Source organism: Anguilla anguilla, chromosome 18 (genome assembly GCF_013347855.1).
Source record: "Anguilla anguilla isolate fAngAng1 chromosome 18, fAngAng1.pri, whole genome shotgun sequence".
Classification (NCBI taxonomy): domain Eukaryota; kingdom Metazoa; phylum Chordata; class Actinopteri; order Anguilliformes; family Anguillidae; genus Anguilla; species Anguilla anguilla.
This window is the reverse complement of record NC_049218.1, coordinates 19,500,612-19,512,924: the sequence shown is the minus strand read 5'-3', so window position 1 is coordinate 19,512,924 and position 12,313 is coordinate 19,500,612. Positions and strand designations below refer to the sequence as shown.

The window sequence follows — 12,313 nt, the reverse complement described above, 5'->3', positions numbered from 1 at the left end:
AAAATTAACTTCATACAATTCAAATGATCCCCAGATGGATTAGTCACAGGACTCTGATAACAGAAGCACTGAAATCAAAAAGGCATGTCGTTACTTCTTATGAGTTTTTCAGCTGTGCTGCAGCTCAAATGAGGATTGAATATGCAACCCACAGCAAAGTGTGCAGTTTGGATATGGATGCTGTTTTATTCCAGGATGTAATGGTGACTGTAACCCAGATATGGGCCCGATATAACTCTGCACACGGCAGACGGAGCACTACTGCATTTAGACTAAAGCAGATGAAGGCTTTTCCAATTTATCAGGAGATGCTGGGGCCTTTTTGTCAGTTGTCATAAATTTACTGGATGCTGAGACAAGTGTTTCCTCAGTTTTCACAACACAACGTCAATCTTCTGACAGAAGACTTGGTTAATGATGCTTTAAAAGTTTTATAGTCAAATATAGCGTTTTGAGATGTTTTTCCAGAGAGGAACTTGTTCCTTATGACAGTCCTTTGGTTCAGATGTCTCCAGGTATAGGGGATATGTATAAAGAAATTTTTTTTTTTTTAAGTTTCTCAGTTTAATGAGATATATGAACAGTTCTCAAGCTGATATCTCAAGGAAGCTGGACTATTTTAAAATGTACCTTTTTAATTTATATAATCCAGGCAACTCAGTGGAATGATTATTAATGATTGCTCAACAGGTGACTTTGTGAGGAGGCTATATTGGCACCTTGTGGCTGAAAGGCTGAATTAGAGGCTGAATATAGTGCTACTGGATTCCCCATGACAACTCAGCAAGAGATGGGAGTAGACGGTGCTGGTTATTTTAGAAAATGAATCTACAGGAGAAAGTCAGGTGTTGAGAGATTGCCAGTTCACATCTTGACTGTGCCATAAACCTGCTGGACTGGCTGAGGTGCAGTGAGCAGACTCAACCTAATTAGGAAAGTATATAGCGTTGTCATTATTACATTCATATAAAAGAATATACAGCTCATTTTCCACTTCTATTCAGTCACCAAAGAGGACAAAGAAAACTGCATAAAAATCAACCTATTTATCTACCAATTCAAAACCTACAGTATTTGCAGTTTGGTGGTTTCCTTAGTTAAGAAGGTGAATTTGGATGTTAGGACTGAAAGTGATGTAATACAGAAGAGGCGCAGATGTACTTTGAATTTGTGATGTTCCGAGAAGGTGTGCTGCTTCCCAGCATACTGCATGTCTGTACCTCCCTGGGCTGACCTGTGAGGTGCGTACCCCTGGGACTCAGCTGGAGAGAAGCTGGGGAAAGGAGTGGGAAAGGAGGGGGGATCTGAGGCAGAGCCAAAATGGCGTCTTTAGCAGAAATGCAGCTGGAAGCCATGGCTACACCGGCGGGGCGAGATGACTGCAGCACAGCGCCTGGGGTGCGAGGCATGGCTGCCGCACGACGGTCTGTCTCCTCCAGATGTCTGGCTCAGGTAACAGCTGCATTCCCCAGCAGCAGTGACGAACTGAGCCTGGGCCCCTCAGGCAGGGCCAGGGGCCGCGTCTGCTGCCTGAGACTCCAACACAGCAACAAGAAATGAAGGGCATTTATTAAGTGTTTTGGGGTTTTACAAAACCCCCAAAATGTGGAACCAGGTGAGATCAACATTCAGAGGGAAACATCACTCTTCAGATAAGATTTAATAGGGGTGCTGGGTAAATTGGTAAATCTAGCTGTGAGCTTGAGCGTGGCAGATGACATGGGACGTCACAGGCTAATGGGGTACATCCTGCTGCCTCTGAGAATGTATTGTAATGTCTCTTATCTTACTGATGAAACTGGATTTCACAGCCTGGGACACTGTGAGATATGGAGAGATATCTCTTATGCACCATTTGAATACTTCAAACATATATTTTCAAGGCAATTTAAAAGTTTTATTTATACATAAAAGTTGAAAAATACAATTAAAGCTAATAATCATGTGCAGGTACATGTTTGGAGGTTTGCCTTTGGAGGAAATTTCTGACACTTTGAGATAATGAACTAAAGAAATGCTGAGCTGTGGGGCAGACAGAGGGCAGACACTACAGTTACTGCTGCAGAGACCTGAATCATTTGTTTTGTTTCATCATCTGTTATGGCCAGAAGTGGCCCAATCAAACACACATTCACACACTCACATACACCCATGCATACATGCATGTGCCCACACACACACACACACACACATGCAACACCCCTCTCTCAGAGTTAAACAAAAGCTGGAGAAAAACATTGCTCAGAGAACTTTATTAAATAGAAAAAATAATTTGTCTAAATGTGCTTTTGGTTCACACAAGAGAAAGGAACACTGTGTTCTCTGGCAGCCAATCAAAAAGTGACCTGCAGGTCGAACAATCTGGTGCAGCCCAATTAGGTAGTCAGCCAACTCCATAAATACCTGCTTGGAGGCGCTAAAGAGATATAGGAGACAGAAGTGCAGCAGTCCTGCTGTGTCATACAGGCTAGCAGCCATCACATTTGTTTTGGTCATTAAAAGCAGGGTACTTTACATAAACCTAATTCAGGCTCTATTCCGAAAGGTCACCAGCAAACGGGTAATTGCAACAACAAAGATAAATACTCTCACAAAGAATGACTGAGTTCTGCTGTAATCACACTGACTTCATAAAAATCAACAACCAGGAAACCTAATTTCAGAGACCTGACCAGACTTCAAGCTGTATTTAAGTGAAAAAAGTGGTATCATGTTGGGAAGGAGAATGTCATTTAGGTTTCAGGCAGATAAGTGAATACTTGGAACCTGGAAAAACTGTCCTCTCATTAATCTGTCTCCCTTGAAAGGAAACAGCTGAGACCAGCAATGTAATCCAGAAACATGCTGCAAAATGTTCAGCATTTTCATTTGTTAGGGATCAAGTAACACTGAACATTTTACTCTGCACAGCCCCGTGTGGTATGCCGTCAAAACCTCACCCTGCAATAGGGCGATCATGTACAACAGCTGGTTTGAAACCTGTGTTATATGACCTTTCAATCCAAGTGCCATAGGTTTGCGCCTGATGGTCCCTCTCATGGCCATACAGAGAGTAACCTCACTGCACCTATTAGCTGACCATAAAAAGGTTTTACAATAATAAATACTTTTGGCTTTTTGCATCTAGTCACAGTTCCAGATCTGGTGGCTCTGGCATTGGTGTTGGTTTTAGTCGACAACACTGCTGGCAAGCATTGAATGCTCTTCAGTGGTGCTGTCAATAGTGATTAATTACATTACTATTATTTATCACTTGAAAGGAATTGTACATGTTCTTGGAAAAGAAATGACTTAAAATGAGTCCCTAGGCAACTGTTAGGTTGGCACGAGGCACACATGTCGAATAAGCCTCAAAACCTGCTGAACTTCACAAAGATTAATACTGTTGCACACCTTACATTCCACACCTGTACCAGGCCACTTTAAAAAAAGAAAGGGACATTCTAACATTTTAAATGTTATGGATCTTGTGTGTAAATTAATATACTGAATAATTGTGAAGAATATTTTCCTCAATGCTATAAAGTCCTGTGAAAACTCAAATCAGACACTGATGTAATTAGCTGGCAGAATGAATGCACGCACACGCACACAAACTCACACACACACACTCACGCATGTGCACACACACACGCACAGCAGAATTAAATGGAAGCATGGTGAGGAATTATTTCAAACATCATCTACACAGCAGAAAATATCTTTAGCCATCATTACTTTGGTATAAATAGGCTTGGTATAGATGTGAAAATAGGTTGGGGATTCTGTCTTGAGCCAGATAATAGTAGATCATCCTTCCTGCTGAATACATTACAAGGAGAAAAATGTTGAAATTTAAAAAGCTGCAGATTTGATACTAGAAAAGCCAGAGACTGTGGAGTACATGAAAGAAATTGCTATACATTTATTCATAGACCATAGGCAGCTATTTCATCACATAAAATTAATGTCTTGTAAGCATAATTATATTTGGCTAAAATTAATGAATTTTCTAGAATAATGATTTATTCATTATTAAAATATTCATTTTAATGTTAGTATTATGCATTACATTAGTATTGACAACAGTAGCATTGAAAATTCAGGTCAGATGTGGTCCAGCCATTAAATTTATAACATATAAGATACATTTATGGATTTCCTTATTGTATATGAGGTATTCCTAACAGACTGTAACCTGCACAGCAATGTGGCTAACTATCATTGCCAACCTAACCGGCAGATAAGTGAAGCTTTATTCAGATGTTTCGTGATAGTTTTGATAAGAAGTGTAAAGTGAACCCTGACCAGGGTATGCACAGAGTTATCTCACTGCTTCATAGCCTGTTGTCCTAAAATCTGAAACTCTAAACTCCAGCTCCATCGTTCCTGGTCCATGGAGGTACACGCTGTATGCTGCCCTCTTCCACTTTGTTGTCATGATGCTGGACCCCCCCTCCCGAGGGAGTTCAGCCTGCCATCTGAACCCCTGAACATTCCCCAACACCTCCGGAGCTCAGCCGGGCCGACCAGGGGCCAGGGGATGCCATGACGGACACAGGTCTTTAATGTGTGTCCAGGTGATGGACCACTGAGGAGGGGGGCATTCTCGTATGGAGGGGGACAGCTGCAGGCAGGACAGGAGGAGGGGACCCAGTATCAAGGGGACAGCTGCGGACAGACACGGCATGGGGCAGGGGGTGGGGGAAGGGGGAAAGGGGGGGAGTCGCAGCTGCAGCCACAGTCAAAGGTGTGCAGGACAGCTTTTCCAATGTGTGGGGGATGAATAACCACAGAAGCTCCATTCTGGTTCACCTGATTGAAACTGGGTCACCAAACAGAGGATGAAAAGAAACCAAAAGTGACCAAGTCCATATGTTCAAATGGCTCAACTAATAAAGACAATATCGTACAAGAATCATATGTCTGCATGAAACAATTTTTCATTTGTGAGCATGCGTGCCTCTAAATATATAAGAGCACGAGCATACATATTTGTGCAAACTAAGTGTGCGCGCGTGTGTGTGCGTGCGTGTGTATATGTGTGCGTGTATGTGCATGTGTGTGTGTGCGTGCATGTGTGTGTGCATGCATATGTGTGTGTGTATGTGTGTATACGTGCATGCATGTGTGTGTGTGTGTGAGTGTGTGTGCGTGTGTGTGTGCATGTATGTGAGTGTGAGTGTGTGCGCATGTGTGTGTGTGTGCATGTGTGTGTGTGTGTGTGTGTGTTTCTGTTGTCCCCACCTGTGTCACCGCTGAGCCTGGACCTCTGTGAGTGGGGTTGCCATCTGGGCAGGGAGTTTCTGTGCCCACGGGCCTCACTGGGTGGATGGAGATGTTGAGATCCCTCCTCCACCTGGACCAAGCCACTCTCAGGCATAAACTGACCACAGTGTCCCTGTGAGACCTGCAGGCTGCATGTTCCCTGAGTTTCTGGGACTCTACTCTGTCCCCCATCCCCAGCCACAGCAAGCCACAGAGACACTGAAAAAACACAAACCACAGGGAATGAAGTAAAACACAAATACCTAGGGGTGGACACTGATAACACTGAAAAAATTTAAAAAGAGGATTAAACAGATCATAATAATTAAATAGGTAAATATAAATTTGTCATTATGTACATGTGATCCCTGTTGGATTTATATATAACTCTCTGCGTGTTCAATTGCAATTTTTCACACTGAAATTTAAGTAACTAACAGGATTTTTGAAGAGTGGTAAATTCTTTAGATTATATATTCAGTAAATATTTTCTGATCAAACTGAATAAAAATCAGCAGATTTAATTTTGAAAGCACGGTGAGCCTTTACTACAAATCAAACGTGCACTTATAAGTGAAATGATGGTATATGGATGGTGTAGCCAGTCACGTGATGTGGGCAGAAGAGTTTGGTGTCAGTTTTATTCCCTTTTATCCTATCTCTCTCATGAGCCTATTTTTTTTTTAAAACCCAACATGGTTTTGAGAAGCAAAATAAAACATATAGTTAAAATACTGATAACAATAACGATTCCCCAATTACTGATCATGAGAATCAGTAACTGATTCTTGATTTCTGACATGAATCAACAAACAATTTAATTTCAAACATATTAATGCATAGTACATCATGATAGCACTGATGCATACTCCTAAGTTAATTAGGGATAGGACAGATCAGCACCAGAATATTTTAAAATGTTCTGCTTGCATAATATTTTGCGTTTTTCTTTCATTATAAAAGTGCTCACTTTCTCTTTTATGTCTGTATTTGTTCTTCGTGTGGTAAATGTAATGCATTATTTTTTTATTATTCAGAACCAGTCCTTGGTTCTGAATAATAAGAAAAAAATGTGATCTGAGCTTGCTTTGAAAGATAAATTTATTTAATCTTTAATGCACGCGCCTTATTTTATGGGCTTTAGACAGCTGGGACTGTAAAGTAAGCAACACCAGTCACAATCTTAGCCTGTCCTCAGCGCGTGCGCCAGTCGAGTCATCAAGTTCAAGTGATGTTGGACATCTGTATTCATCAATGTACCGAGAAAACAGGCCGCGGATAACTTGTGCGAGGTAAATTATTTACTTGGAGAATATTCTGCATGTCAGTTTGGGGGCATTTATGTCATTCCACTATTATTTATAATGTATTAGTTCAGTTATTGTTGAGGTTTGTCTCATGGGCCGAACTGTTCTCTGAGATTTAGCTTAATTTACTAGTGGTTGTCCAACAGTTATATGCTTGTCGGTAGCTTGCTTGCCGGCTAGCCTAACTAGTTAGCGTTAGTTGCTGACGTTAGCTAATCTAAATAGGTGCCGTTAGTTGTTTTAGTGCTGGTATTCATTTTAACTACTGAGGGGGGTTACACGCATTGGTAGACCCACTGTCTAACTGGCATGGGTTTGGGAGCATGGGAGTCAATGTAAGTATATCTGTTAGAATTACGTAGTTACGCTACAATACTAGGCTGCTAACTGGCAGCATTTTGCTTCCTCGCACACCCCTTGATCACGAGATTGACTCTTCTTCCAGTGAACCTTCGTAGCTATATGTTTTTAGGTTTCTATACTCCTGCTTCTGCTCTTTGTTAAACCCTGCTTGTAAACTTAGCTGATAAACGTTTCAAATCTGTATTTTGAAAACAGGAAAATGTTTTTCGTCAATATTTTTCTCCTGGAAAACTTTGTTAGGCTATTTATTCTGTAGGCCTACATCTGCAGTGCCTTGAAAAAGTATTTGCACCCTTCATGATTTCCTTTATTATTGTATGTGTCGCACTGAATGGTTTCAAATGAGATTCGTTTTCAGTTCAGGAACTGAAATACAACTGATCCTCACCCCGAGTTGCTAGCTGACTACATAGAGTACATGGCTACAAAATACCCAATGAGCAGCATAAGCTGTTGTGCTGGCTGCCTGATAGATGAATAATGGATATATTCTAGCTGCTTCTCAGTGGGTGTCATGGTAACAGTGCAGTACAGTATTACGGTTTGAACATTCCCATGGTTTTATTTAGTAGTAAATAAATTTAACATATATTTTAAAAGCAATCATTTGAGAAACTACAAAAGCAGTTAATGTAGGGCAAACTAGTCCAAGGAGGTGGCTTATTGGGGGAAATTGGTGATGACTAGACCGTAGTGACCTACAGTAACAAAGACCAGAGGTTAATTGGTAATCAGCCCAGGTGTGTCTCATTGAGAAAGGCACATCCTGCTTTAACCGTTGTTGCCTGTTGGCCTTACAGCCCATTCCTTTGATTGGAGGTAGACCGTTTTTGTTGAACACCTGTCACTGTGCTGCAAACATGAAATATTTCATAGGTAACAACAGGTTGAAGATCATACATGGCTAACTTGCCAGGTTTAGGCTTAAATGGGCGTAGAATATAATTGACTTGCTTTATACAGGATGTATTTAAAATAATTTTATTTGATTAATTTCCTCTTGCGTTTGATCATAATACTTGGTTGTCACACTCTAGGCCAATGCCTTCAGAGGAAAGAAGGAGGAATCAGAGAGGGAGGGTCTGAAAGAGGCAGATACAGGGACAAGTGGCAGCAGGACAGCAGGTGATATCATGTCAGCCAATCTGTCCTTGGCCTTTCTTTCATTAACCAGTCATTTTACAATAAATAATTCCTACGCTACAAAAAAGAATGACCCTTGCTTTCAGCTGACCTACAAATTTTTCAAATGTTAACAAACATAATAAATATAGTTGACATGGCATGTGGAATTAGGGCAGAATTACCTACACAAATGCAAAAAATAAGTTCAAGTACTGTAAATGAATAACTAAAAAGGTTCATTTTGATACGAAAGTCTCTATTGTACAAGTTTTGCTACCCAGTGTTTAGCAAAGCATTAATAAAGCATGCTGTATATAACAATAAACAGTGGGCTCCATAATGTTTTGGAGAAAAACATTTTTTCTTGATTTGGCTCTAATCTGCAATTTTAGATTTGTAATAAACAAATTTGCATGTGCTTAAAGTGGACATTCTAAACGTGTATTTAAGAATATTTCTACACTTTAGTTTCACCATGTAGAAATTACAGCAGTTTTTATACATTAAGAAGAAAGAGAGCTAACCTCTTTCTTAATGATGTTCCAAACAGTTGACTTTGGTAGGCCTATGGCTTGGTAAATGTCTCTGACTGTTTTTCTTTTCTTATTTCTCAGCCACATAATAGCTTCTGACTTTCATTGGCACAGATCTGGTCCTCATGTTGACAAATGGCAAAAACAGACTCCAAAGGCAAAAGCCTGCACTAAGGAAGCAATGGATCACACCTCACTAGTCTGAAACACCCATGAAGCCAGTTGTCCAAAAGAATATGGTGCCCTGAAAGGGGGGGGATATGTATATAGAGTACTGTTATTTCTCGATGGTGAAACCAAAATTCATAAAATACAATTTAATAAATGCTGATAATCTGCATTTAACCATGTGTGAAATTGTGGAGTACAGAGACAAATCAAGAAAAAAATATTTTTTGTCTTAAACATTATGGAGCAGGAGCTCACTGTATAACTGCTATATGAAGTTTCTACAAAGTTTGTTGGATAAGTAGTGAATAACACAGGAAGGTGTCTTTTCGTGCACAGTCCTAAAAAGCAACAGAAAGCACTCTGTGCACTACTGGTTTTGTACCCAATTAAAAATATGATCGTGTCCGCATACAGACCAGGTGCAGAACTACCCTGTGTATGCATCAGAACTATCAATATTGTTACATTTCATGTTTAATATTTTAAATATTGCATTTTTGAACACATGCAGTATGAAGTGTACTTGTGCTGTCGTTTCAGGCTGGAATGGCCTACACCACAGAAATTATACGCTTTGACATAAGAGCAGCGAGGGATGCCTGAATGTGGTTATATAAGAGGCATTATGGCATCGAGAGTAGTAGAGGACATTTCCGATCCTCGGATCGGATGTAGAGCGTTCGGTCACATAAACACGGTATTCCCCCCAGTATCGCTTAAACAGCGTGTGTTCTATCATTTCTGGCGTCTGCATTTAAGCATTGCTACCGTGCCACGTACAGAAGCACCGCAGACCAATTATGCATCTCTTCCACTAATACACCAGTTGACCCGATTCTCGCGAGTGTTGTCTCATGGGGGAGAAGCAGGGATGCAACTGGGGAGAGGCGCTGTAGATTGGAGAAACAGACGGAGGGACCAACCGAGCCTGGCGAGCGATAGACGGAGACGGAGGGAGAGAGGGAAGCCGTCCGAGAAGCGGCTGGGCGTGACGTCACGAGCTTTCCTGAAAGTCAACAACAAGCCGTAGCGGCAGGAGCACAGCGGCCGTGCCAGGGTCTAGGAGGAGCTGCCGCCGCGTATCTTTACTGTTAATGGCATATATAACAGCTCCTCGCCATTACAAGCTATAGCAGCTTCGACACGGTTCTTCGTTTTATTTATTTTTTCAGTTGCCTGGCATATCCGATTCATTATTCTCGCGTAAAGACGGCACGAGCGCACAGGAAGGCTACCGAGGCGAGGGGGAACCCATCGGTCTCCCCATCACTGCCCGCGTCAGGTAATAAATAATAATAGATAGCAATGATAATGGTGCTGCTTTTCGGGTGCACAGAAGAACTATTCATCGAAGATGTGCTGTATTTGTTCAGCGGTACACACCTTACGGCGCTGGCTGCGTTGTCGCCGAGGCTGTAGCTGTTATTCATATGGTGGTAGGATGGGAGGCTAAGTGCATAGCTAGATGCTGCAACGAGGAGGTAGAAAGAGACAGGAGCAACGGGAGGAAAAGGAGGTGGAGTTCTCTGGGTCTGGCCTAGTGCGTGTCTGTAGAATCCCCTCTCGTTCTGTCTAATATAGTTTTTCCAGATAAAAACAGAAATAAAAAAAAATAATGCTGGTGATTCCCCTGAATTCATTCAATGTTACACCTCAATTCATTGAGTTTGTGTCAATGTAAAAGGGTAATATAGCATGCTAGCTAATATCTCGATAGCGTTAGCTTCTGGCGGCATGGCTTTTTGCAATTAGCTGGCATGTTCGTGAAAAGATGCAGTAGCATACGGTACCCCTAATATTGTGATAGCTTTTCCCACAATAAAACCACAGCGTTCTCACATTCACTGTTTTATTTTTGATGAATGATTATTTCCGCGTGTTATGTTTTATATAACAGGCATGACACCCAACCCCTTGGAACAAACGCTCTTGTTTGTTTGGCTTACAATATTGTAAATAACGCTAATGAGACATTGTCACCTCCGTCGTTTCTTATTTCTGCGCCATACGCATTCATGGCTCATAAGGGTGGCTATTGGGCAAGCAATCACACGATGCTTCAAATTCCTGTCAGTGTCAGCCATTATTGTTAGTACATTTCCCTGTTTATATATGGCGAGCTACACACTAGCCGGCACTTTTCAGTCTGGGATGCGTAGCACTCCCTTGGGATACAAATACGACAATACACAGACGCGTAGGCCCCCCATTTCGAGTTGAAATGACATGCGATTGCGTTTTTATATAATGTTATGATACTGAAGGTATGAAAAGAGACATGTATTGAATGTATTTTTGTTATGTTTGACCAATAGGAAGCAGTATCTGTATGCTAGTTCTAGGAATGACCTAGGTAATGCAAACACAGATAATTGGCTCTGCGACATATCTTAACTTAAAAGAAAATTGAACAGGCTGCCATTCCAAACATTATTGGAGCAACTACCCAATAATAATGATTATTATTGATATTAGACGGTATTTCATCCGCATGGGCACAACATGCATTTCACAAGGCGGTCATTTTAAGATCACAATGAAGCCCTATTAAGAAGCTGTTTGTTGTGTACAAACAACAGTGGAGTGTATTGCTCCATGTTATTGATCTGCCTCACAGTGAGTCATAACCATTCATAAACACATTTATAGTGACACATCATTTACTGAAACATCCCTAACTTAGTGTAGCATATAGCTGAGCAGGAACTGGACGGAGGAGTGACATCACTCAACCACATTTAGCTGTTTGTGGTCTCCTAGCGTCTTGCCTTTGTGTGACCAGTCTGAGTGAATATTATTAAGGCTCTTGATCTGCAGCCAGCGCTGCAAACCTGCTTAATGCAGCTAACACAGCGCTTTGTCTCGTGGGCCTACAAGTGCAGAGTGCACACTCATCGTCCTCTGTTCACTTACCAAAGGAAATCTGCAGACCACTTGAATTTGGCTTCTTTGTGTCCAAACTGGCATCTCATCTTTAAGGATTTATCCCACAGAACTGGCCCAAGTGAAAGAGTGTGTTTGCGGTGTTGCCGGTGGTTTTGAAAAGGCTCTAATCTTTTAAAGGGTGCTGACAGACATGGCCATTAACTTTTTAAACGGACGTCCAAAACACAGTCTTTTATGTGTAGTGAGGAATTGCCTTTCAGATTTTTAAAATCTGTCTGGAGATGCTTCATGTTGGTCAGTGTCTGTTTGCGACAGTGCTTTTTGAGAAGCTTGTGAAAACACTTCTGTCCGGAGTTATCATTATCACAGTTCATTAATGTTTTTCATCATTATCTTTTTTATCCTTATGATTGTTTTTATCATTATCATTAATTTTTTGAGATGTTATTAAAGGCAAATGAACACCATAGTGCAGGTAAGGTGCATTTCTGGAAATTCCACCCTTCCGTTGAGTGGGTTCCTGACTGCAGTTTTTTTAGTGCACGGAAAAAGCCAGTCAGATGATGAGCATTAAGGCTTCCACATGCAAAGACACCGACTGCTGTTCGGAACAGCGGAGACTGAAGTGCGGATAGGGGGGTTCTGCATCCAAAATTTTTGATGACTTTCCGAAACCGACAT

The 12,313-nt window shown here is 41.3% G+C and overlaps 1 long non-coding RNA gene across 1 annotated transcript; it reads right to left on the bottom strand.

Annotated features, from left to right (window-relative positions):
• Positions 1 to 4,685: 4,685 nt before the first annotated feature.
• Positions 4,686 to 10,371, bottom strand: LOC118217745. The gene is made up of 3 exons (XR_004763283.1): positions 10,130 to 10,371; positions 5,227 to 5,466; positions 4,686 to 4,804 (listed from the first exon to the last, which is right to left on the bottom strand). It is a non-coding gene; the product is annotated as an uncharacterized LOC118217745 (long non-coding RNA).
• Between the last annotated feature and the right edge of the window lie 1,942 nt (positions 10,372 to 12,313).